Below are 25,773 nucleotides of genomic sequence, written 5' to 3'. Positions count from 1 at the left end.
CTTCCCCAGTTATAGTGAGATTCTTCTCCCTCCTTGCTTCCTCAGTTATAGTGAGATTCTTCTCCCTCCTTCCTTCCCCAGTTATAGTGAAATTCTTCTCCCTCCTTCCTTCCCCAGTTATAGTGAGATTCTTCTCCCTCCTTCCTTCCCCAGTTATAGTGAGATTCTTCTCCCTCCTTCCTTCCCCAGATATAGTAAGATTCTTCTCCCTCATTCCTTCCCCAGTTATAGTAAGATTCTTCTCCCTCCTTCCTCCCCCAGTTATAGTGAGATTCTTCTCCCTCCTTCCTTCCCAGTTATAGTGAGATTCTTCTCCTTCCTTCCTTCCTCAGTTATTGTGAGATTCTTCTCCCTCCTCCCTTCCCCAGTTATAGTGAGTTTCTTCTCCCTCCTTCCATCCCCAGTTATAGTGAGATTCTTCTCCCTCCTTCCTTTCCCAGTTATAGTGAGATTCTTCTCCCTCCTTCCTTCCTCAGTTATAGTGAGATTCTTCTCCCTCCTTCCTTCCTCAGTTATAGTGTGATTCTTCTCCATCCTTCCTTCCTCAGTTATAGTGAGATTCTTCTCCCTCCTTCCTGCCCCAGTTATAGTGAGATTCTTCTCCCTCCTTCCTTCCCCAGTTATAGTGAGGTTCTTCTCCCTCCTTCCTTCCCCAGTTATCGTGAGATTCTTCTCCCTCCTCCCTTCCCCAGTTATAGTGAGATTCTTCTCACCACTTCCTTCCCCAGTTATAGTGAGACTCTTCACCCTCCTTCCTTCCCCAGTTATAGTGAGATTCTTCTCCCTCCTTCCTCAGTTATAGTGAGATTCTTCTCCCTCCTTCCTTCCCCAGTTATAGTGAGATTCTTCTCCCTCCTTCCTTCCCCAGTAATAGTGAGATTCTTCTCCCTCCTTCCTTCCCCAGCTATAGTGAGATTCTTCTCCCTCCTTCCTCAGTTATAGTGAGATTCTTCTCCCTCCTTCCTTCCCCAGTTATAGTGAGATTCTTCTCCCTCCTTCCTTCCCCAGTTATAGTGAGATTCTTCTCCCTCCTTGCTTCCTCAGTTATAGTGAGATTCTTCTCCCTCCTTCCTTCCCCAGTTATAGTGAAATTCTTCTCCCTCCTTCCTTCCCCAGTTATAGTGAGATTCTTCTCCCTCCTTCCTTCCCCAGTTATAGTGAGATTCTTCTCCCTCCTTCCTTCCCAGTTATAGTGAGATTCTTCTCCCTCCTCCCTTCCTCAGTTATAATGAGATTCTTCTCCTTCCTTCCTCCCTCAGTTATAGTGAGATTCTTCTCCCTCCTCCCTTCCCCAGTTATAGTGAGTTTCTTCTCCCTCCTTCCTTCCCCAGTTATAGTGAGATTCTTCTCCCTCCTTCCTTTCCCAGTTATAGTGAGATTCTTCTCCCTCCTTCCTTCCTCAGTTATAGTGAGATTCTTCTCCCTCCCTCCTTCCTCAGTTATAGTGAGATTCTTCTCCCTTCTTCCTTCCCCAGTTATAGTGAGATTCTTCTCCCTCCTCCCTTCCCCAGTTATAGTGAGATTCTTCCCCCTCCTCCCTTCCCCAGTTATAGTGAGATTCTTCTCCCTCCTTCCTTCCCCAGTTATAGTGAGGTTCTTCTCCCTCCTTCCTTCCCCAGTTATAGTGAGATTCTTCTCCCTCCTTCCTAACCCAGTTATGGTGAGATTCTTCTCCCTCCTTCCTTCCCCAGTTATAGTGAGGTTCTTCTCCCTCCTTCCTTCCCCAGTTATAGTGAGATTCATCTCCCTCCTTCCTTCCCCACTTATAGTGAGATTCTTCTCCCTCCTTCCTTCCCCAGTTATAGTGAGATTCTTCTCCCTCCTTCCCCAGTAAAAGTGAGATTCTTCTCCCCCATTCCTTCCTCAGTTAGTGAGATTCTTCTCCCTCCTTCCTTCCTCAGTTAAAGTGAGATTCTTCTCCCTCCTTCCTTCCTCAGTTATAGTGAGATTCTTCTCCCTCCCTCCTTCCCCAGTTAAAGTGAGATTTTTCTCCTTCCTTCCTTCCTCTGTTATAGTGAGATTCTTCTCCCTCCTTCCTTCCTCAGTTATACTGACATTCTTCTCCCTCCTTCCTGCCCCAGTTATAGTGAGATTCTTCTCCCTCTTCCTTCCCCAGTTATAGTGAGATGCTTCTCCCTCCTCTCTTCCCCATTTATAGTGAGATTCTTCTCCCTCCTCTCTTCCCCAGTTATAGTGAGATTCTTCTCCCTCCTTCCTTCCCCAGTTACAGTGAGATTCTTCACCCTCCTTCCTTCCCCAGTTATAGTGAGATTCTTCTCCCTCCTTCCTCAGTTATAGTGAGATTCTTCTCCCTCCTTCCTTCCCCAGTTATAGTGAGATTCTTCTCCCTCCTTCCTTCCCCAGTTGTAGTGAGATTCTTCTCCCTCCTTCCTTCCCCAGTTGTAGCGAGATTCTTCTCCCTCCTTCCTTCCTCAGTTATAGTGAGATTCTTCTCCCTCCTTCCTTCCTTAGTTATAGTGAGATTCTTCTCCCTCCTTCCTTCCCCAGTTAGAGTGAGATTCCTCTGCCTCCTTCCTTCCTCAGTTATACTGAGATTCTTCTCCCTCCTTCCTTCCCCAGTTTTAATGAGATTCTTCTCCCTCCTTCCTCAGTTATAGTGAGATTCTTCTCCCTCCTTCCTTCCCCAGTTATAGTGAGATTCTTCTCCCTCCTTCCTTCCCCAGTTATAGTGAGATTCTTCAGCCTCCTTCCTTCCTCAGTTATAGTGAGATTCTTCTCCCTCCTTCCTTCCCCAGTTATAGTGAAATTCTTCTCCCTCCTTCCTTCCCCAGTTATAGTGAGATTCTTCTCCCTCCTTCCTTCCCCAGTTATAGTGAGATTCTTCTCCCTCCTTCCTTCCCCAGTTATAGTGAGATTCTTCTCCCTCATTCCGTCCCCAGTTATAGTGAGATTCTTCTCCCTCCTTCCTCCCCCAGTTATATTGAGATTCTTCTCCCTTCCTCCTTCCCCAGTTACAGTGAGATTCTTCTCCCTCCTCCCTTCCTCAGTTATAATGAGATTCTTCTCTTTCCTTCCTTCCTCAGTTATAGTGAGATTTTTCTCCCTCCTCCATTCCCCAGTTATAGTGAGATTCTTCTCCCTCCTTCCCTCCCCAGTTATAGTGAGATTCTTCTCCCTCCTTCCTTTCCCAGTTATAGTGAGATTCTTCTCCCTCCTTCCTTCCTCAGTTATAGTGAGATTCTTCTCCCTCCTTCCTTCCTCAGTTATAGTGAGATTCTTCTCCCTCCTTCCTTCCTCAGTTAAAGAGAGATTCTTCTCCCTCCTTCCTTCCCCAGTTATAGTGAGGTTCTTCTCCCTCCTTCCTTCCCCAGTTATCGTGAGATTCTTCTCCCTCCTTCCTGCCCCAGTTATAGTGAGATTCTTCTCCCTCCTTCCTTCCCCAGTTATAGTGAGATTCTTCTCCCTCCTCCCTTCCCCAGTTATAGTGAGATTCTTCTCCCTCCTTCCTTCCCCAGTTATAGTGAGATTCTTCTCCCTCCTCCCTTCCCCAGTTATAGTGAGATTCTTCTCCCTCCTTCCTTCCCCAGTTATAGTGAGATTCTTCTCCCTCCTTCCTTCCCCAGTTATAGTGAGGTTCTTCTCCCTCCTTCCTTCCCCAGTTATCGTGAGATTCTTCTCCCTCCTCCCTTCCCCAGTTATAGTGAGATTCTTCTCACCACTTCCTTCCCCAGTTATAGTGAGACTCTTCACCCTCCTTCCTTCCCCAGTTATAGTGAGATTCTTCTCCCTCCTTCCTCAGTTATAGTGAGATTCTTCTCTCTCCTTCCTTCCCCAGTTATAGTGAGATTCTTCTCCCTCCTTCCTTCCCCAGTAATAGTGAGATTCTTCTCCCTCCTTCCTTCCCCAGCTATAGTGAGATTCTTCTCCCTCCTTCCTCAGTTATAGTGAGATTCTTCTCCCTCCTTCCTTCCCCAGTTATAGTGAGATTCTTCTCCCTCCTTCCTTCCCCAGTTATAGTGAGATTCTTCTCCCTCCTTGCTTCCTCAGTTATAGTGAGATTCTTCTCCCTCCTTCCTTCCCCAGTTATAGTGAAATTCTTCTCCCTCCTTCCTTCCCCAGTTATAGTGAGATTCTTCTCCCTCCTTCCTTCCCCAGTTATAGTGAGATTCTTCTCCCTCCTTCCTTCCCCAGATATAGTAAGATTCTTCTCCCTCATTCCTTCCCCAGTTATAGTAAGATTCTTCTCCCTCCTTCCTCCCCCAGTTATAGTGAGATTCTTCTCCCTCCTTCCTTCCCAGTTATAGTGAGATTCTTCTCCCTCCTCCCTTCCTCAGTTATAATGAGATTCTTCTCCTTCCTTCCTTCCTCAGTTATAGTGAGATTCTTCTCCCTCCTCCCTTCCCCAGTTATAGTGAGTTTCTTCTCCCTCCTTCCTTCCCCAGTTATAGTGAGATTCTTCTCCCTCCTTCCTTTCCCAGTTATAGTGAGATCCTTCTCCCTCCTTCCTTCCTCAGTTATAGTGAGATTCTTCTCCCTCCCTCCTTCCTCAGTTATAGTGAGATTCTTCTCCCTTCTTCCTTCCCCAGTTATAGTGAGATTCTTCTCCCTCCTCCCTTCCCCAGTTATAGTGAGATTCTTCCCCCTCCTCCCTTCCCCAGTTATAGTGAGATTCTTCTCCCTCCTTCCTTCCCCAGTTATAGTGAGGTTCTTCTCCCTCCTTCCTTCCCCAGTTATAGTGACATTCTTCTCCCTCCTTCCTAACACAGTTATGGTGAGATTCTTCTCCCTCCTTCCTTCCCCAGTTATAGTGAGGTTCTTCTCCCTCCTTCCTTCCCCAGTTATAGTGAGATTCATCTCCCTCCTTCCTTCCCCAGTTATAGTGAGATTCTTCTCCCTCCTTCCCCAGTTATAGTGAGATTCTTCACCCCCATTCCTTCCTCAGTTATAGTGAGATTCTTCTCCCTCCTTCCTTCCTCAGTTAAAGTGAGATTCTTCTCCCTCCTTCCTTCCTCAGTTATAGTGAGATTCTTCTCCCTCCCTCCTTCCCCAGTTAAAGTGAGATTTTTCTCCCTCCTTCCTTCCTCTGTTATAGTGAGATGCTTCTCCCTCCTTCCTTCCTCAGTTATACTGACATTCTTCTCCCTCCTTCCTGCCCCAGTTCTGGTGAGATTCTTCTCCCTCTTCCTTCCCCAGTTATAGTGCGATGCTTCTCCCTCCTCTCTTCCCCATTTATAGTGAGATTCATCTCCCTCCTCTCTTCCCCAGTTATAGTGAGATTCTTCTCCCTCCTTCCTTCCCCAGTTACAGTGAGATTCTTCACCCTCCTTCCTTCCCCAGTTATAGTGAGATTCTTCTCCCTCCTTCCTCAGTTATAGTGAGATTCTTCTCCCTCCTTCCTTCCCCAGTTATAGTGAGATTCTTCTCCCTCCTTCCTTCCCCAGTTGTAGTGAGATTCTTCTCCCTCCTTCCTTCCCCAGTTGTAGCGAGATTCTTCTCCCTCCTTCCTTCCTCAGTTATAGTGAGATTCTTCTCCCTCCTTCCTTCCTTAGTTATAGTGAGATTCTTCTCCCTCCTTCCTTCCCCAGTTAGAGTGAGATTCCTCTGCCTCCTTCCTTCCTCAGTTATACTGAGATTCTTCTCCCTCCTTCCTTCCCCAGTTTTAATGAGATTCTTCTCCCTCCTTCCTCAGTTATAGTGAGATTCTTCTCCCTCCTTCCTTCCCCAGTTATAGTGAGATTCTTCTCCCTCCTTCCTTCCCCAGTTATAGTGAGATTCTTCAGCCTCCTTCCTTCCTCAGTTATAGTGAGATTCTTCTCCCTCCTTCCTTCCCCAGTTATAGTGAAATTCTTCTCCCTCCTTCCTTCCCCAGTTATAGTGAGATTCTTCTCCCTCCTTCCTTCCCCAGTTATAGTGAGATTCTTCTCCCTCCTTCCTTCCCCAGTTATAGTGAGATTCTTCTCCCTCATTCCTTCCCCAGTTATAGTGAGATTCTTCTCCCTCCTTCCTCCCCCAGTTATATTGAGATTCTTCTCCCTTCCTCCTTCCCCAGTTACAGTGAGATTCTTCTCCCTCCTCCCTTCCTCAGTTATAATGAGATTCTTCTCTTTCCTTCCTTCCTCAGTTATAGTGAGATTCTTCTCCCTCCTCCATTCCCCAGTTATAGTGAGATTCTTCTCCCTCCTTCCATCCCCAGTTATAGTGAGATTCTTCTCCCTCCTTCCTTTCCCAGTTATAGTGAGATTCTTCTCCCTCCTTCCTTCCTCAGTTATAGTGAGATTCTTCTCCCTCCTTCCTTCCTCAGTTATAGTGAGATTCTTCTCCCTCCTTCCTTCCTCAGTTAAAGAGAGATTCTTCTCCCTCCTTCCTTCCCCAGTTATAGTGAGGTTCTTCTCCCTCCTTCCTTCCCCAGTTATCGTGAGATTCTTCTCCCTCCTCCCTTCCCCAGTTATAGTGAGATTCTTCTCCCCACTTCCTTCCCCAGTTATAGTGAGACTCTTCACCCTCCTTCCTTCCCCAGTTATAGTGAGATTCTTCTCCCTCCTTCCTCAGTTATAGTGAGATTCTTCTCCCTCCTTCCTTCCCCAGTTATAGTGAGATTCTTCTCCCTCCTTCCTTCCCCAGTAATAGTGAGATTCTTCTCCCTCCTTCCTTCCCCAGCTATAGTGAGATTCTTCTCCCTCCTTCCTCAGTTATAGTGAGATTCTTCTCCCTCCTTCCTTCCCCAGTTATAGTGAGATTCTTCTCCCTCCTTCCTTCCCCAGTTATAGTGAGATTCTTCTCCCTCCTTGCTTCCTCAGTTATAGTGAGATTCTTCTCCCTCCTTCCTTCCCCAGTTATAGTGAGATTCTTCTCCCTCCTTCCTTCCCCAGTTATAGTGAGATTCTTCTCCCTCCTTCCTTCCCCAGATATAGTAAGATTCTTCTCCCTCATTCCTTCCCCAGTTATAGTAAGATTCTTCTCCCTCCTTCCTCCCCCAGTTATAGTGAGATTCTTCTCCCTCCTTCCTTCCCAGTTATAGTGAGATTCTTCTCCCTCCTCCCTTCCTCAGTTATAATGAGATTCTTCTCCTTCCTTCCTTCCTCAGTTATAGTGAGATTCTTCTCCCTCCTCCCTTCCCCAGTTATAGTGAGTTTCTTCTCCCTCCTTCCTTCCCCAGTTATAGTGAGATTCTTCTCCCTCCTTCCTTTCCCAGTTATAGTGAGATTCTTCTCCCTCCTTCCTTCCTCAGTTATAGTGAGATTCTTCTCCCTCCTTCCTTCCTCAGTTATAGTGAGATTCTTCTCCATCCTTCCTTCCTCAGTTATAGTGAGATTCTTCTCCCTCCTTCCTACCCCAGTTATAGTGAGATTCTTCTCCCTCCTTCCTGCCCCAGTTATAGTGAGTTTCTTCTCCCTCCTTCCTTCCCCAGTTATAGTGAGATTCTTCTCCCTCCTTCCTTTCCCAGTTATAGTGAGATCCTTCTCCCTCCTTCCTTCCTCAGTTATAGTGAGATTCTTCTCCCTCCCTCCTTCCTCAGTTATAGTGAGATTCTTCTCCCTTCTTCCTTCCCCAGTTATAGTGAGATTCTTCTCCCTCCTCCCTTCCCCAGTTATAGTGAGATTCTTCCCCCTCCTCCCTTCCCCAGTTATAGTGAGATTCTTCTCCCTCCTTCCTTCCCCAGTTATAGTGAGGTTCTTCTCCCTCCTTCCTTCCCCAGTTATAGTGAGATTCTTCTCCCTCCTTCCTAACACAGTTATGGTGAGATTCTTCTCCCTCCTTCCTTCCCCAGTTATAGTGAGGTTCTTCTCCCTCCTTCCTTCCCCAGTTATAGTGAGATTCATCTCCCTCCTTCCTTCCCCAGTTATAGTGAGATTCTTCTCCCTCCTTCCCCAGTTATAGTGAGATTCTTCACCCCCATTCCTTCCTCAGTTATAGTGAGATTCTTCTCCCTCCTTCCTTCCTCAGTTAAAGTGAGATTCTTCTCCCTCCTTCCTTCCTCAGTTATAGTGAGATTCTTCTCCCTCCCTCCTTCCCCAGTTAAAGTGAGATTTTTCTCCCTCCTTCCTTCCTCTGTTATAGTGAGATGCTTCTCCCTCCTTCCTTCCTCAGTTATACTGACATTCTTCTCCCTCCTTCCTGCCCCAGTTCTGGTGAGATTCTTCTCCCTCTTCCTTCCCCAGTTATAGTGCGATGCTTCTCCCTCCTCTCTTCCCCATTTATAGTGAGATTCATCTCCCTCCTCTCTTCCCCAGTTATAGTGAGATTCTTCTCCCTCCTTCCTTCCCCAGTTACAGTGAGATTCTTCACCCTCCTTCCTTCCCCAGTTATAGTGAGATTCTTCTCCCTCCTTCCTCAGTTATAGTGAGATTCTTCTCCCTCCTTCCTTCCCCAGTTATAGTGAGATTCTTCTCCCTCCTTCCTTCCCCAGTTGTAGTGAGATTCTTCTCCCTCCTTCCTTCCCCAGTTGTAGCGAGATTCTTCTCCCTCCTTCCTTCCTCAGTTATAGTGAGATTCTTCTCCCTCCTTCCTTCCTTAGTTATAGTGAGATTCTTCTCCCTCCTTCCTTCCCCAGTTAGAGTGAGATTCCTCTGCCTCCTTCCTTCCTCAGTTATACTGAGATTCTTCTCCCTCCTTCCTTCCCCAGTTTTAATGAGATTCTTCTCCCTCCTTCCTCAGTTATAGTGAGATTCTTCTCCCTCCTTCCTTCCCCAGTTATAGTGAGATTCTTCTCCCTCCTTCCTTCCCCAGTTATAGTGAGATTCTTCAGCCTCCTTCCTTCCTCAGTTATAGTGAGATTCTTCTCCCTCCTTCCTTCCCCAGTTATAGTGAAATTCTTCTCCCTCCTTCCTTCCCCAGTTATAGTGAGATTCTTCTCCCTCCTTCCTTCCCCAGTTATAGTGAGATTCTTCTCCCTCCTTCCTTCCCCAGTTATAGTGAGATTCTTCTCCCTCATTCCTTCCCCAGTTATAGTGAGATTCTTCTCCCTCCTTCCTCCCCCAGTTATATTGAGATTCTTCTCCCTTCCTCCTTCCCCAGTTACAGTGAGATTCTTCTCCCTCCTCCCTTCCTCAGTTATAATGAGATTCTTCTCTTTCCTTCCTTCCTCAGTTATAGTGAGATTCTTCTCCCTCCTCCATTCCCCAGTTATAGTGAGATTCTTCTCCCTCCTTCCATCCCCAGTTATAGTGAGATTCTTCTCCCTCCTTCCTTTCCCAGTTATAGTGAGATTCTTCTCCCTCCTTCCTTCCTCAGTTATAGTGAGATTCTTCTCCCTCCTTCCTTCCTCAGTTATAGTGAGATTCTTCTCCCTCCTTCCTTCCTCAGTTAAAGAGAGATTCTTCTCCCTCCTTCCTTCCCCAGTTATAGTGAGGTTCTTCTCCCTCCTTCCTTCCCCAGTTATCGTGAGATTCTTCTCCCTCCTCCCTTCCCCAGTTATAGTGAGATTCTTCTCCCCACTTCCTTCCCCAGTTATAGTGAGACTCTTCACCCTCCTTCCTTCCCCAGTTATAGTGAGATTCTTCTCCCTCCTTCCTCAGTTATAGTGAGATTCTTCTCCCTCCTTCCTTCCCCAGTTATAGTGAGATTCTTCTCCCTCCTTCCTTCCCCAGTAATAGTGAGATTCTTCTCCCTCCTTCCTTCCCCAGCTATAGTGAGATTCTTCTCCCTCCTTCCTCAGTTATAGTGAGATTCTTCTCCCTCCTTCCTTCCCCAGTTATAGTGAGATTCTTCTCCCTCCTTCCTTCCCCAGTTATAGTGAGATTCTTCTCCCTCCTTGCTTCCTCAGTTATAGTGAGATTCTTCTCCCTCCTTCCTTCCCCAGTTATAGTGAGATTCTTCTCCCTCCTTCCTTCCCCAGTTATAGTGAGATTCTTCTCCCTCCTTCCTTCCCCAGATATAGTAAGATTCTTCTCCCTCATTCCTTCCCCAGTTATAGTAAGATTCTTCTCCCTCCTTCCTCCCCCAGTTATAGTGAGATTCTTCTCCCTCCTTCCTTCCCAGTTATAGTGAGATTCTTCTCCCTCCTCCCTTCCTCAGTTATAATGAGATTCTTCTCCTTCCTTCCTTCCTCAGTTATAGTGAGATTCTTCTCCCTCCTCCCTTCCCCAGTTATAGTGAGTTTCTTCTCCCTCCTTCCTTCCCCAGTTATAGTGAGATTCTTCTCCCTCCTTCCTTTCCCAGTTATAGTGAGATTCTTCTCCCTCCTTCCTTCCTCAGTTATAGTGAGATTCTTCTCCCTCCTTCCTTCCTCAGTTATAGTGAGATTCTTCTCCATCCTTCCTTCCTCAGTTATAGTGAGATTCTTCTCCCTCCTTCCTACCCCAGTTATAGTGAGATTCTTCTCCCTCCTTCCTGCCCCAGTTATAGTGAGATTCTTCTCCCTCCTTCCTTCCCCAGTTATAGTGAGATTCTTCTCCCTCCTCCCTTCCCCAGTTATAGTGAGATTCTTCTCCCTCCTTCCTTCCCCAGTTATAGTGAGATTCTTCTCCCTCCTCCCTTCCCCAGTTATAGTGAGATTCTTCTCCCTCCTTCCTTCCCCAGTTATAGTGAGATTCTTCTCCCTCCTTCCTTCCCCAGTTATACTGAGATTCTTCTCCCTCCTTCCTTCCCCAGTTATAGTGAGATTCTTCTCCCTCCTCCCTTCCCCAGTTCGAGTGAGATTCTTCTCCCTCCTTCCTTCCCCAGTTATAGTGAGATTCTTCTCCCTCCTTCATCCCCAGTTATAGTGAGATTCTTCTCCCTCCTCCCTTCCCCAGTTATAGTGAGATTCTACTCCCTCCTTCCTTCGTCAGTTATAGTGAGATTCTTCTCCCTCCTTCCTTCCTCAGATATAGTGAGATTATTCTCCCTCCTCCCTTCCCCAGTTATAGTGAGATTCTTCTCCCTCCTTCCTCAGTTATAGTGAGATTCTTCTCCCTCCTTCCTTCCCCAGTTATAGTGAGATTCTTCTCCCTCCTTCCTTCCCCAGTTGTAGTGAGATTCTTCTCCCTCCTTCCTTCCCCAGTTGTAGCGAGATTCTTCTCCCTCCTTCCTTCCTCAGTTATAGTGAGATTCTTCTCCCTCCTTCCTTCCTTAGTTATAGTGAGATTCTTCTCCCTCCTTCCTTCCCCAGTTAGAGTGAGATTCCTCTGCCTCCTTCCTTCCTCAGTTATACTGAGATTCTTCTCCCTCCTTCCTTCCCCAGTTTTAATGAGATTCTTCTCCCTCCTTCCTCAGTTATAGTGAGATTCTTCTCCCTCCTTCCTTCCCCAGTTATAGTGAGATTCTTCTCCCTCCTTCCTTCCCCAGTTATAGTGAGATTCTTCAGCCTCCTTCCTTCCTCAGTTATAGTGAGATTCTTCTCCCTCCTTCCTTCCCCAGTTATAGTGAAATTCTTCTCCCTCCTTCCTTCCCCAGTTATAGTGAGATTCTTCTCCCTCCTTCCTTCCCCAGTTATAGTGAGATTCTTCTCCCTCCTTCCTTCCCCAGTTATAGTGAGATTCTTCTCCCTCATTCCTTCCCCAGTTATAGTGAGATTCTTCTCCCTCCTTCCTCCCCCAGTTATATTGAGATTCTTCTCCCGTCCTCCTTCCCCAGTTACAGTGAGATTCTTCTCCCTCCTCCCTTCCTCAGTTATAATGAGATTCTTCTCTTTCCTTCCTTCCTCAGTTATAGTGAGATTCTTCTCCCTCCTCCATTCCCCAGTTATAGTGAGATTCTTCTCCCTCCTTCCCTCCCCAGTTATAGTGAGATTCTTCTCCCTCCTTCCTTTCCCAGTTATAGTGAGATTCTTCTCCCTCCTTCCTTCCTCAGTTATAGTGAGATTCTTCTCCCTCCTTCCTTCCTCAGTTATAGTGAGATTCTTCTCCCTCCTTCCTTCCTCAGTTAAAGAGAGATTCTTCTCCCTCCTTCCTTCCCCAGTTATAGTGAGGTTCTTCTCCCTCCTTCCTTCCCCAGTTATCGTGAGATTCTTCTCCCTCCTCCCTTCCCCAGTTATAGTGAGATTCTTCTCCCCACTTCCTTCCCCAGTTATAGTGAGACTCTTCACCCTCCTTCCTTCCCCAGTTATAGTGAGATTCTTCTCCCTCCTTCCTCAGTTATAGTGAGATTCTTCTCCCTCCTTCCTTCCCCAGTTATAGTGAGATTCTTCTCCCTCCTTCCTTCCCCAGTAATAGTGAGATTCTTCTCCCTCCTTCCTTCCCCAGCTATAGTGAGATTCTTCTCCCTCCTTCCTCAGTTATAGTGAGATTCTTCTCCCTCCTTCCTTCCCCAGTTATAGTGAGATTCTTCTCCCTCCTTCCTTCCCCAGTTATAGTGAGATTCTTCTCCCTCCTTGCTTCCTCAGTTATAGTGAGATTCTTCTCCCTCCTTCCTTCCCCAGTTATAGTGAAATTCTTCTCCCTCCTTCCTTCCCCAGTTATAGTGAGATTCTTCTCCCTCCTTCCTTCCCCAGTTATAGTGAGATTCTTCTCCCTCCTTCCTTCCCCAGATATAGTAAGATTCTTCTCCCTCATTCCTTCCCCAGTTATAGTAAGATTCTTCTCCCTCCTTCCTCCCCCAGTTATAGTGAGATTCTTCTCCCTCCTTCCTTCCCAGTTATAGTGAGATTCTTCTCCCTCCTCCCTTCCTCAGTTATAATGAGATTCTTCTCCTTCCTTCCTTCCTCAGTTATAGTGAGATTCTTCTCCCTCCTCCCTTCCCCAGTTATAGTGAGTTTCTTCTCCCTCCTTCCTTCCCCAGTTATAGTGAGATTCTTCTCCCTCCTTCCTTTCCCAGTTATAGTGAGACTCTTCTCCCTCCTTCCTTCCTCAGTTATAGTGAGATTCTTCTCCCTCCTTCCTTCCTCAGTTATAGTGAGATTCTTCTCCATCCTTCCTTCCTCAGTTATAGTGAGATTCTTCTCCCTCCTTCCTACCCCAGTTATAGTGAGATTCTTCTCCCTCCTTCCTGCCCCAGTTATAGTGAGATTCTTCTCCCTCCTTCCTTCCCCAGTTATAGTGAGATTCTTCTCCCTCCTCCCTTCCCCAGTTATAGTGAGATTCTTCTCCCTCCTTCCTTCCCCAGTTATAGTGAGATTCTTCTCCCTCCTCCCTTCCCCAGTTATAGTGAGATTCTTCTCCCTCCTTCCTTCCCCAGTTATAGTGAGATTCTTCTCCCTCCTTCCTTCCCCAGTTATACTGAGATTCTTCTCCCTCCTTCCTTCCCCAGTTATAGTGAGATTCTTCTCCCTCCTCCCTTCCCCAGTTAGAGTGAGATTCTTCTCCCCCCTTCCTTCCCCAGTTATAGTGAGATTCTTCTCCCTCCTTCATCCCCAGTTATAGTGAGATTCTTCTCCCTCCTCCCTTCCCCAGTTATAGTGAGATTCTACTCCCTCCTTCCTTCGTCAGTTATAGTGAGATTCTTCTCCCTCCTTCCTTCCTCAGTTATAGTGAGATTATTCTCCCTCCTCCCTTCCCCAGTTATAGTGAGGTTCTTCTCCCTCCTTCCTTCCCCAGTTATAGTGAGATTCTTCTCCCTCCTCCCTTCCTCAGTTATAGTGAGATTCTTCTCCCTCCTTCCTTCCCCAGTTATAGTGAGATTCTTCTCCCTCCTTCCTTCCCCAGTTATAGTGAGATTCTTCTCCCTCCTTCCTTCCCCACTTATAGTGAGATACTTCTCCCTCCTTCGCTCCCCAGTTATAGTGAGATTATTCTCCCTCCTTCCTTCCCCAGTTATCGTGAGATTCTTCTCCCTCCTCCCTTCCCCAGTTATAGTGAGATTCTTCTCCCTCCTTCCCCAGTTATAGTGAGATTCTTCTCCCTCCTTCCTTCCTCAGTTATAGTGAGATTCTTCTCCCTCCCTCCTTCCCCAGTTGCAGTGAGATTCTTCTCCCTCCTTCCTTCCCCACTTAAAGTGAGAATCTTCTCCCTCCTTCCTAACTCAGTTATAGTGAGATTCTTCTCCCTCCTTCCTTCCCCAGTTATAGTGAGATTCTTCTCCCTCCTTCATTCCCCAGTTATAGTGAGATTCTTCTCCCTCCTTCCTTCCCCAGTTATAGTGAGATTCTTCTCCCTCCTTCCATCCTCAGTTATAGTGAGATTCTTCTGCCTCCCTCCTTCCCCAGCTATAGTGAGATTCTTCTCCCTCCTTCCTTCCCCAGTTATCGTGAGATTCTTCTCCATCCTTCCATCCTCAGTTATAGTGAGATTCTTCTCCCTCCCTCCTTCCCCAGTTATAGTGAGATTCTTCTCCCTCCTCCCTTCCCCAGTTATAGTGAGATTCTTCTCCCTCCTTTATCCCCAGTTATAGTGAGATTCTTCTCCCTCCTTCCATCCTCAGTTTTTGTGAGATTCTTCTCCCTCCCTCCTTCCCCAGTTATAGTGAGATTCTTCTCCCTCCTTCCTTCCCCAGTGATAGTAAGATTCTTCTCCATCCTTCCATCCGCAGTTATAGTGAGATTCTTCTCCCTCCCTCCTTCCCCAGTTATAGTGAGATTCTTCTCCCTCCTTCCTTCCTCAGTTATAGTGAGATTCTTCTCCCTCCTTCCTTCCTCAGTTATAGTGAGATTCTTCTCCCTCCTTCCTACCCCAGTTAGAGTGAGATTCTTCTCCCTCCTTCCTGCCCCAGTTATAGTGAGATTCTTCTCCCTCCTTCCTTCCCCAGTTATAGTGAGATTCTTCTCCCTCCTCCCTTCCCCAGTTACAGTGGGATTCTTCTCCCTCCTTCCTTCCCCAGTTATAGTGAGATTCTTCTCCCTCCTCCCTTCCCCAGTTATAGTGAGATTCTTCTCCCTCCTTCCTTCCCCAGTTATAGTGAGATTCTTCTCCCTCCTTCCTTCCCCAGTTATACTGAGATTCTTCTCCCTCCTTCCTTCCCCAGTTATAGTGAGATTCTTCTCCCTCCTCCCTTCCCCAGTTAGAGTGAGATTCTTCTCCCTCCTTCCTTCCCCAGTTATAGTGAGATTCTTCTCCCTCCTTCATCCCCAGTTATAGTGAGATTCTTCTCCCTCCTCCCTTCCCCAGTTATAGTGAGATTCTACTCCCTCCTTCCTTCCTCAGTTATAGTGAGATTCTTCTCCCTCCTTCCTTCGTCAGTTATAGTGAGATTCTTCTCCTTCCTTCCTTCCTCAGTTATAATGAGACTTTTCTCCCTCCTCCCTTCCCCAGTTATAGTGAGGTTCTTCTCCCTCCTTCCTTCCCCAGTTATAGTGAGATTCTTCTCCCTCCTCCCTTCCTCAGTTATAGTGAGATTCTTCTCCCTCCTTCCTTCCCCAGTTATAGTGAGATTCTTCTCCCTCCTTCCTTCCCCAGTTATAGTGAGATTCTTCTCCCTCCTTCCTTCCCCACTTATAGTGAGATACTTCTCCCTCCTTCGCTGCCCAGTTATAGTGAGATTATTCTCCCTCCTTCCTTCCCCAGTTATCGTGAGATTCTTCTCCCTCCTCCCTTCCCCAGTTATAGTGAGATTCTTCTCCCTCCTTCCCCAGTTATAGTGAGATTCTTCTCCCTCCTTCCTTCCTCAGTTATAGTGAGATTCTTCTCTCTCCCTCCTTCCCCAGTTATAGTGAGATTCTTCTCCCTCCTTCCTTCCCCACTTAAAGTGAGATTCTTCTCCCTCCTTCCTAACTCAGTTATAGTGAGATTCTTCTCCCTCCTTCCTTCCTCAGTTATAGTGAGATTCTTCTCCCTCCTTCCTTCCCCAGTTATAGTGAGATTCTTCTCACTCCTTCCTTCCCCAGTTATAATGAGATTCTTCTTCCTCTTTCCCCTGTTATAGTGAGGTTCTTCTCCCTCCTCCCTTCACCAGTTACAGTGAGATTCTTCGCCCTCCTTCCATCCCCAATTATAGTGAGATTCTTCTCCCTCCTTCGCCAGTTATAGTGAGATTATTCTCCCTCCTTCCTTCTCCAGTTATAGTGAGATTCTTCTCCCTCCTTCCTTCCCCAGTTATAGTGAGATTCTTCTCCCTCCTTCATTCCCCAGTTATAGTGAGATTCTTCTCCCTCCTTCCTTCCCCAGTGAAAGTGAGATTCTTCTCCCTCCTTCCATCCTCAGTTATAGTGAGATTCTTCTGCCTCCCTCCTTCCCCAGTTATAGTGAGATTCTTCTCCCTCCTTCCTTCCCCAGTTATAGTGAGATTCTTCTCCATCCTTCCATCCTCAGTTATAGTGAGATTCTTCTCCCTCCCTCCTTCCCCAGTTATAGTGAGATTCTTCTCCCTCCTCCCTTCCCCAGTTATAGTGAGATTCTTCTCCCTCCTTTATCCCCAGTTATAGTGAGATTCTTCTCCCTCCTCCCTTCCCCAGTTATAGTGAGATTCTTCTCCCTCCTCCCTTCCCCAGTTATAGTGAGATTCTTCTCCCTCCTTCCTTCCCCAGTTATAGTGAGATTCTTCTCCCTCCTTCCTTCCCCAGTTATACTGAGATTCTTCTCCCTCCTTCCTTCCCCAGTTATAGTGAGATTCTTCACGCTCCTCCCTTCCCCAGTTAGAGTGAGATTCTTCTCCCTCCTTCCTTCCCCAGTTATAGTGAGATTCTTCTCCCTCCTTCCTCCCCAGTTATAGTGAGATTCTTCTCCCTCCTCCCTTCCCCAGTTATAGTGAGATTCTACTCCCTCCTTCCTTCCTCAGTTATAGTGAGATTCTTCTCCCTCCTTCCTTCGTCAGTTATAGTGAGATTCTTCTCCCTCCTTCCTTCCTCAGTTATAGTGAGATTATTCTCCCTCCTCCCTTCCCCAGTTATAGTGAGGTTCTTCTCCCTCCTTCCTTCCCCAGTTATAGTGAGATTCTTCTCCCTCCTCCCTTCCTCAGTTATAGTGAGATTCTTCTCCGTCCTTCCTTCCCCAGTTATAGTGAGATTCTTCTCCCTCCTTCCTTCCCCAGTTATAGTGAGATTCTTCTCCCTCCTTCCTTCCCCACTTATAGTGAGATACTTCTCCCTCCTTCGCTGCCCAGTTATAGTGAGATTATTCTCCCTCCTTCCTTCCCCAGTTATCGTGAGATTCTTCTCCCTCCTCCCTTCCCCAGTTATAGTGAGATTCTTCTCCCTCCTTCCCCAGTTATAGTGAGATTCTTCTCCCTCCTTCCTTCCTCAGTTATAGTGAGATTCTTCTCTCTCCCTCCTTCCCCAGTTATAGTGAGATTCTTCTCCCTACTTCCTTCCCCACTTAAAGTGAGATTCTTCTCCCTCCTTCCTAACTCAGTTATAGTGAGATTCTTCTCCCTCCTTCCTTCCTCAGTTATAGTGAGATTCTTCTCCCTCCTTCCTTCCCCAGTTATAGTGAGATTCTTCTCACTCCTTCCTTCCCCAGTTATAATGAGATTCTTCTTCCTCTTTCCCCTGTTATAGTGAGGTTCTTCTCCCTCCTCCCTTCACCAGTTACAGTGAGATTCTTCGCCCTCCTTCCATCCCCAATTATAGTGAGATTCTTCTCCCTCCTTCGCCAGTTATAGTGAGATTATTCTCCCTCCTTCCTTCTCCAGTTATAGTGAGATTCTTCTCCCTCCTTCCTTCCCCAGTTATAGTGAGATTCTTCTCCCTCCTTCATTCCCCAGTTATAGTGAGATTCTTCTCCCTCCTTCCTTCCCCAGTGAAAGTGAGATTCTTCTCCCTCCTTCCATCCTCAGTTATAGTGAGATTCTTCTGCCTCCCTCCTTCCCCAGTTATAGTGAGATTCTTCTCCCTCCTTCCTTCCCCAGTTATAGTGAGATTCTTCTCCATCCTTCCATCCTCAGTTATAGTGAGATTCTTCTCCCTCCCTCCTTCCCCAGTTATAGTGAGATTCTTCTCCCTCCTCCCTTCCCCAGTTATAGTGAGATTCTTCTCCCTCCTTTATCCCCTGTTATAGTGAGATTCTTCTCCCTCCTCCCTTCCCCAGTTATAGTGAGATTCTTCTCCCTCCTCCCTTCCCCAGTTATAGTGAGATTCTTCTCCCTCCTTCCTTCCCCAGTTATAGTGAGATTCTTCTCCCTCCTTCCTTCCCCAGTTATACTGAGATTCTTCTCCCTCCTTCCTTCCCCAGTTATAGTGAGATTCTTCACCCTCCTCCCTTCCCCAGTTAGAGTGAGATTCTTCTCCCTCCTTCCTTCCCCAGTTATAGTGAGATTCTTCTCCCTCCTTCATCCCCAGTTATAGTGAGGTTCTTCTCCCTCCTCCCTTCCCCAGTTATAGTGAGATTCTACTCCCTCCTTCCTTCCTCAGTTATAGTGAGATTCTTCTCCCTCCTTCCTTCGTCAGTTATAGTGAGATTCTTCTCCCTCCTTCCTTCCTCAGTTATAGTGAGATTATTCTCCCTCCTCCCTTCCCCAGTTATAGTGAGGTTCTTCTCCCTCCTTCCTTCCCCAGTTATAGTGAGATTCTTCTCCCTCCTCCCTTCCTCAGTTATAGTGAGATTCTTCTCCGTCCTTCCTTCCCCAGTTATAGTGAGATTCTTCTCCCTCCTTCCTTCCCCAGTTATAGTGAGATTCTTCTCCCTCCTTCCTTCCCCACTTATAGTGAGATACTTCTCCCTCCTTCGCTGCCCAGTTATAGTGAGATTATTCTCCCTCCTTCCTTCCCCAGTTATCGTGAGATTCTTCTCCCTCCTCCCTTCCCCAGTTATAGTGAGATTCTTCTCCCTCCTTCCCCAGTTATAGTGAGATTCTTCTCCCTCCTTCCTTCCTCAGTTATAGTGAGATTCTTCTCTCTCCCTCCTTCCCCAGTTATAGTGAGATTCTTCTCCCTACTTCCTTCCCCACTTAAAGTGAGATTCTTCTCCCTCCTTCCTAACTCAGTTATAGTGAGATTCTTCTCCCTCCTTCCTTCCTCAGTTATAGTGAGATTCTTCTCCCTCCTTCCTTCCCCAGTTATAGTGAGATTCTTCTCACTCCTTCCTTCCCCAGTTATAATGAGATTCTTCTTCCTCTTTCCCCTGTTATAGTGAGGTTCTTCTCCCTCCTCCCTTCCCCAGTTACAGTGAGATTCTTCGCCCTCCTTCCATCCCCAATTATAGTGAGATTCTTCTCCCTCCTTCCTTCCCCAGTTATAGTGAGATTCTTCTCCCTCCTTCGCCAGTTATAGTGAGATTATTCTCCCTCCTTCTTTCTCCAGTTATAGTGAGATTCTTCTCCCTCCTTCCTTCCCCAGTTAGAGTGAGATTCTTCTCCCTCCTTCATTCCCCAGTTATAGTGAGATTCTTCTCCCTCCTTCCTTCCCCAGTTATAGTGAGATTCTTCTCCCTCCTTCCATCCTCAGTTATAGTGAGATTCTTCTGCCTCCCTCCTTCCCCAGTTATAGTGAGATTCTTCTCCCTCCTTCCTTCCCCAGTTATAGTGAGATTCTTCTCCATCCTTCCATCCTCAGTTATAGTGAGATTCTTCTACCTCCCTCCTTCCCCAGTTATAGTGAGATTCTTCTCCCTCCTCCCTTCCCCAGTTATAGTGAGATTCTTCTCCCTCCTTTATCCCCAGTTATAGTGAGATTCTTCTCCCTCCTTCCATCCTCAGTTTTTGTGAGATTATTCTCCCTCCCTCCTTCCCCAGTTATAGTGAGATTCTTCTCCCTCCTTCCTTCCCCAGTGATAGTGAGATTCTTCTCCATCCTTCCATCCGCAGTTATAGTGAGATTCTTCTCCCTTCCTCCTTCCCCAGTTATAGTGAGATTCTTCTCCCTCCTCCTTTCCCCAGTTATAGTGAGATTCTTCTCCCTCCTTCCTTCCCCAGTTAAAGTGAGATACTTCTCCCTCCTTCCATCCTCAGTTATGGTGAGATTCTTCTCACTCCTTCCTTCCCCAGTTATAGTGAGATTCTTCTCCCTCCTTCCTTCCTCGGTTATAGTGAGATTCTTCTCCCTCCTTCCTTCCTCAGTTATGGTGAGATTCTTCTCCCTCCCTCCTTCCTCAGTTATAGTGAGATTCTTCTCCCTCCTTCCTTCCCCAGTAATAGTGAGATTCTTCTCCCTCCTTCCTTCCCCAGTTATAGTGAGATTCTTCTCCCTCCTTCCTTCCCCAGTTATAGTGAGATTCTTCTCCCTCCTTCCTTCCTCAGTTATAGTGATATTCTTCTCCCTCCTTCCTTCCTCAGTTATAGTGAGATTCTTCTCCCTCCCTCCTTCCTCAGTTATAGTGAGATTCTTCTCCCTCCTTCCTTCCCCAGTTATAGTGAGATTCTTCTCCCTCCTCCCTTCCCCAGTTATAGTGAGATTCTTCTCCCTCCTCCCTTCCCCAGTTATAGTGAGATTCTTCTCCCTCCTTCCTTCCCCAGTTATAGTGAGGTTCTTCTCCCTCCTTCCTTCCCCAGATATAGTGAGATTCTTCTCCCTCCTTCCTTCCCCAGTTATAGTGAGATTCTTCTCCCTCCTTCCTTCCCCACTTATAGTGAGGTTCTTTTCCCTCCTTCCTTCCCCAGTTATAGTGAGATTCATCTCCCTCCTTCCTTCCCCAGTTATAGTGAGATTCTTCTCCCTCCTTCCTTCCCCAGTTATAGTGAGATTCTTCTCCCTCCTTCCCCAGTTATAGTGAGATTCTTCTCCCTCATTCCTTCCTCAGTTATACTGAGATTCTTCTGCCTCCTTCCTTCCTCAGTTATAGTGAGATTCTTCTCCCTCCCTCCTTCCCCAGTTATAGTGAGATTCTTCTCCCTCCTTCCTTCCTCAGTTATAGTGAGATTCTTCTCCCTCCTTCCTTCCTCAGTTATACTGAGATTCTTCTCCCTCCCTCCTTCCCCAGTTATAGTGAGATTCTTCTCCCTCCTTCCTTCCTCAGTTATAGTGAGATTCTTCTCCCTCCTTCCTTCCCCAGTTATAGTGAGATTCTTCTCCCTCCTTCCTTCCCCAGTTATAGTGAGATTCTTCTCCCTCCTTCCTCAGTTATAGTGAGATTCTTCTCCCTCCTTCCTTCCCCACTTATAGTGAGGTTCTTTTCCCTCCTTCCTTCCCCAGTTATAGTGAGATTCATCTCCCTCCTTCCTTCCCCAGTTATAGTGAGATTCTTCACCCTCCTCCCTTCCCCAGTTAGAGTGAGATTCTTCTCCCTCCTTCCTTCCCCAGTTATAGTGAGATTCTTCTCCCTCCTTCATCCCCAGTTATAGTGAGGTTCTTCTCCCTCCTCCCTTCCCCAGTTATAGTGAGATTCTACTCCCTCCTTCCTTCCTCAGTTATAGTGAGATTCTTCTCCCTCCTTCCTTCGTCAGTTATAGTGAGATTCTTCTCCCTCCTTCCTTCCTCAGTTATAGTGAGATTATTCTCCCTCCTCCCTTCCCCAGTTATAGTGAGGTTCTTCTCCCTCCTTCCTTCCCCAGTTATAGTGAGATTCTTCTCCCTCCTCCCTTCCTCAGTTATAGTGAGATTCTTCTCCGTCCTTCCTTCCCCAGTTATAGTGAGATTCTTCTCCCTCCTTCCTTCCCCAGTTATAGTGAGATTCTTCTCCCTCCTTCCTTCCCCACTTATAGTGAGATACTTCTCCCTCCTTCGCTGCCCAGTTATAGTGAGATTATTCTCCCTCCTTCCTTCCCCAGTTATCGTGAGATTCTTCTCCCTCCTCCCTTCCCCAGTTATAGTGAGATTCTTCTCCCTCCTTCCCCAGTTATAGTGAGATTCTTCTCCCTCCTTCCTTCCTCAGTTATAGTGAGATTCTTCTCTCTCCCTCCTTCCCCAGTTATAGTGAGATTCTTCTCCCTACTTCCTTCCCCACTTAAAGTGAGATTCTTCTCCCTCCTTCCTAACTCAGTTATAGTGAGATTCTTCTCCCTCCTTCCTTCCTCAGTTATAGTGAGATTCTTCTCCCTCCTTCCTTCCCCAGTTATAGTGAGATTCTTCTCACTCCTTCCTTCCCCAGTTATAATGAGATTCTTCTTCCTCTTTCCCCTGTTATAGTGAGGTTCTTCTCCCTCCTCCCTTCCCCAGTTACAGTGAGATTCTTCGCCCTCCTTCCATCCCCAATTATAGTGAGATTCTTCTCCCTCCTTCCTTCCCCAGTTATAGTGAGATTCTTCTCCCTCCTTCGCCAGTTATAGTGAGATTATTCTCCCTCCTTCTTTCTCCAGTTATAGTGAGATTCTTCTCCCTCCTTCCTTCCCCAGTTAGAGTGAGATTCTTCTCCCTCCTTCATTCCCCAGTTATAGTGAGATTCTTCTCCCTCCTTCCTTCCCCAGTTATAGTGAGATTCTTCTCCCTCCTTCCATCCTCAGTTATAGTGAGATTCTTCTGCCTCCCTCCTTCCCCAGTTATAGTGAGATTCTTCTCCCTCCTTCCTTCCCCAGTTATAGTGAGATTCTTCTCCATCCTTCCATCCTCAGTTATAGTGAGATTCTTCTACCTCCCTCCTTCCCCAGTTATAGTGAGATTCTTCTCCCTCCTCCCTTCCCCAGTTATAGTGAGATTCTTCTCCCTCCTTTATCCCCAGTTATAGTGAGATTCTTCTCCCTCCTTCCATCCTCAGTTTTTGTGAGATTATTCTCCCTCCCTCCTTCCCCAGTTATAGTGAGATTCTTCTCCCTCCTTCCTTCCCCAGTGATAGTGAGATTCTTCTCCATCCTTCCATCCGCAGTTATAGTGAGATTCTTCTCCCTTCCTCCTTCCCCAGTTATAGTGAGATTCTTCTCCCTCCTCCTTTCCCCAGTTATAGTGAGATTCTTCTCCCTCCTTCCTTCCCCAGTTAAAGTGAGATACTTCTCCCTCCTTCCATCCTCAGTTATGGTGAGATTCTTCTCACTCCTTCCTTCCCCAGTTATAGTGAGATTCTTCTCCCTCCTTCCTTCCTCGGTTATAGTGAGATTCTTCTCCCTCCTTCCTTCCTCAGTTATGGTGAGATTCTTCTCCCTCCCTCCTTCCTCAGTTATAGTGAGATTCTTCTCCCTCCTTCCTTCCCCAGTAATAGTGAGATTCTTCTCCCTCCTTCCTTCCCCAGTTATAGTGAGATTCTTCTCCCTCCTTCCTTCCCCAGTTATAGTGAGATTCTTCTCCCTCCTTCCTTCCTCAGTTATAGTGATATTCTTCTCCCTCCTTCCTTCCTCAGTTATAGTGAGATTCTTCTCCCTCCCTCCTTCCTCAGTTATAGTGAGATTCTTCTCCCTCCTTCCTTCCCCAGTTATAGTGAGATTCTTCTCCCTCCTCCCTTCCCCAGTTATAGTGAGATTCTTCTCCCTCCTCCCTTCCCCAGTTATAGTGAGATTCTTCTCCCTCCTTCCTTCCCCAGTTATAGTGAGGTTCTTCTCCCTCCTTCCTTCCCCAGATATAGTGAGATTCTTCTCCCTCCTTCCTTCCCCAGTTATAGTGAGATTCTTCTCCCTCCTTCCTTCCCCACTTATAGTGAGGTTCTTTTCCCTCCTTCCTTCCCCAGTTATAGTGAGATTCATCTCCCTCCTTCCTTCCCCAGTTATAGTGAGATTCTTCTCCCTCCTTCCTTCCCCAGTTATAGTGAGATTCTTCTCCCTCCTTCCCCAGTTATAGTGAGATTCTTCTCCCTCATTCCTTCCTCAGTTATACTGAGATTCTTCTGCCTCCTTCCTTCCTCAGTTATAGTGAGATTCTTCTCCCTCCCTCCTTCCCCAGTTATAGTGAGATTCTTCTCCCTCCTTCCTTCCTCAGTTATAGTGAGATTCTTCTCCCTCCTTCCTTCCTCAGTTATACTGAGATTCTTCTCCCTCCCTCCTTCCCCAGTTATAGTGAGATTCTTCTCCCTCCTTCCTTCCTCAGTTATAGTGAGATTCTTCTCCCTCCTTCCTTCCCCAGTTATAGTGAGATTCTTCTCCCTCCTTCCTTCCCCAGTTATAGTGAGATTCTTCTCCCTCCTTCCTCAGTTATAGTGAGATTCTTCTCCCTCCTTCCTTCCCCACTTATAGTGAGGTTCTTTTCCCTCCTTCCTTCCCCAGTTATAGTGAGATTCATCTCCCTCCTTCCTTCCCCAGTTATAGTGAGATTCTTCTCCCTCCTTCCTTCCCCAGTTATAGTGAGATTCTTCTCCCTCCTTCCCCAGTTATAGTGAGATTCTTCTCCCTCATTCCTTCCTCAGTTATACTGAGATTCTTCTGCCTCCTTCCTTCCTCAGTTATAGTGAGATTCTTCTCCCTCCCTCCTTCCCCAGTTATAGTGAGATTCTTCTCCCTCCTTCCTTCCTCAGTTATAGTGAGATTCTTCTCCCTCCTTCCTTCCTCAGTTATACTGAGATTCTTCTCCCTCCCTCCTTCCCCAGTTATAGTGAGATTCTTCTCCCTCCTTCCTTCCTCAGTTATAGTGAGATTTTTCTCCCTCCTTCCTTCCCCAGTTATAGTGAAATTCTTCTCCCTCCTTCCTTCCCCAGTTATAGTGAGATTCTTCTCCCTCCTTCCTTCCCCAGTTATAGTGAGATTCTTCTCCCTCCTTCCTTCCCCAGTTATAGTGAGATTCTTCTCCCTCATTCCTTCCCCAGTTATAGTGAGATTCTTCTCCCTCCTTCCTTCCCCAGTTATAGTGAGATTCTTCTCCCTCCTTCCTTCCCCAGTTATAGTGAGATTCTTCTCCCTCATTCCTTCCCCAGTTATAGTGAGATTATTCTCCCTCCTCCCTTCCCCAGTTATAGTGAGGTTCTTCTCCCTCCTTCCTTCCCGAGTTATAGTGAGATTATTCTCCCTCCTCCCTTCCTCAGTTATAGTGAGATTCTTCTCCCTCCTTCCTTCCCCAGTTATAGTGAGATTCTTCTCCCTCCTTCCTTCCCCAGTTATAGTGAGATTCCTCTCCCTCCTTCCTTCCCCACTTATAGTGAGATTCTTCTCCCTCCTTCGCTCCCCAGTTATAGTGAGATTATTCTCCCTCCTTCCTTCCCCAGTTATAGTGAGATTCTTCTCCCTCCTCCCTTCCCCAGTTATAGTGAGATTCTTCTCCCTCCTTCCCCAGTTATAGTGAGATTCTTCTCCCTCCTTCCTTCCTCAGTTATAGTGAGATTTTTCTCCCTCCCTCCTTCCCCAGTTATAGTGAGATTCTTCTCCCTCCTTCCTTCCCCACTTAAAATGAGATTCTTCTCCCTCCTTCCTTCCTCAGTTATAGTGAGATTCTTCTCCCTCCTTCCTTCCTCAGTTATAGTGAGATTCTTCTCCCTCCTTCCTTCCCCAGTTATAGTGAGATTCTTCTCACTCCTTCCTTCCCCAGTTATAATGAGATTCTTCTTCCTCTTTCCCCAGTTACAGTGAGATTCTTCTCCCTCCTCCCTTCCCCAGTTACAGTGAGATTCTTCTCCCTCCTTCCTTCCCCAATTATAGTGAGATTCTTCTCCCTCCTTCCTTCCCCAGTTATAGTGAGATTCTTCTCCCTCCTTCCCCAGTTATAGTGAGATTATTCTCCCTCCTTCCTTCTCCAGTTATAGTGAGATTCTTCTCCCTCCTTCCTTCCCCAGTTATAGTGAGATTCTTCTCCCTCCTTCCATCCTCAGTTATAGTGAGATTCTTCTGCCTCCCTCCTTCCCCAGTTATAGTGAGATTCTTCTCCCTCCTTCCTTCCCCAGTTATAGTGAGATTCTTCTCCATCCTTCCATCCTCAGTTATAGTGAGATTCTTCTCCCTCCCTCCTTCCCCAGTTATAGTGAGATTCTTCTCCCTCGTCCCTTCCCCAGTTATAGTGAGATTCTTCTCCCTCCTTCCTTCCCCAGTTATAGTGAGATTCTTCTCCCTCCTGTCATCCTCAGTTTTTGTGAGATTCTTCTCCCTCCCTCCTTCCCCAGTTATAGTGAGATTCTTCTCCCTCCTTCCTTCCCCAGTTATAGTGAGATTCTTCTGCCTCCCTCCTTCCCCAGTTATAGTGAGATTCTTCTCCCTCCTTCCTTCCCCAGTTATAGTGAGGTTCTTCTCCCTCCTTCCTTCCCCAGTTATAGTGAGATTCTTCTCCCTCCTTCCTTCCCCAGTTATAGTGAGATTCTTCTCCCTCCTTCCATCCTC

The sequence above is a fragment of the Somniosus microcephalus genome, chromosome 10 (assembly GCF_052327205.1).
Source record: "Somniosus microcephalus isolate GS21.2 chromosome 10, FLI_Smic_1.0, whole genome shotgun sequence".
Classification (NCBI taxonomy): domain Eukaryota; kingdom Metazoa; phylum Chordata; class Chondrichthyes; order Squaliformes; family Somniosidae; genus Somniosus; species Somniosus microcephalus.
Note: the sequence above shows the minus strand (reverse complement) of the source record.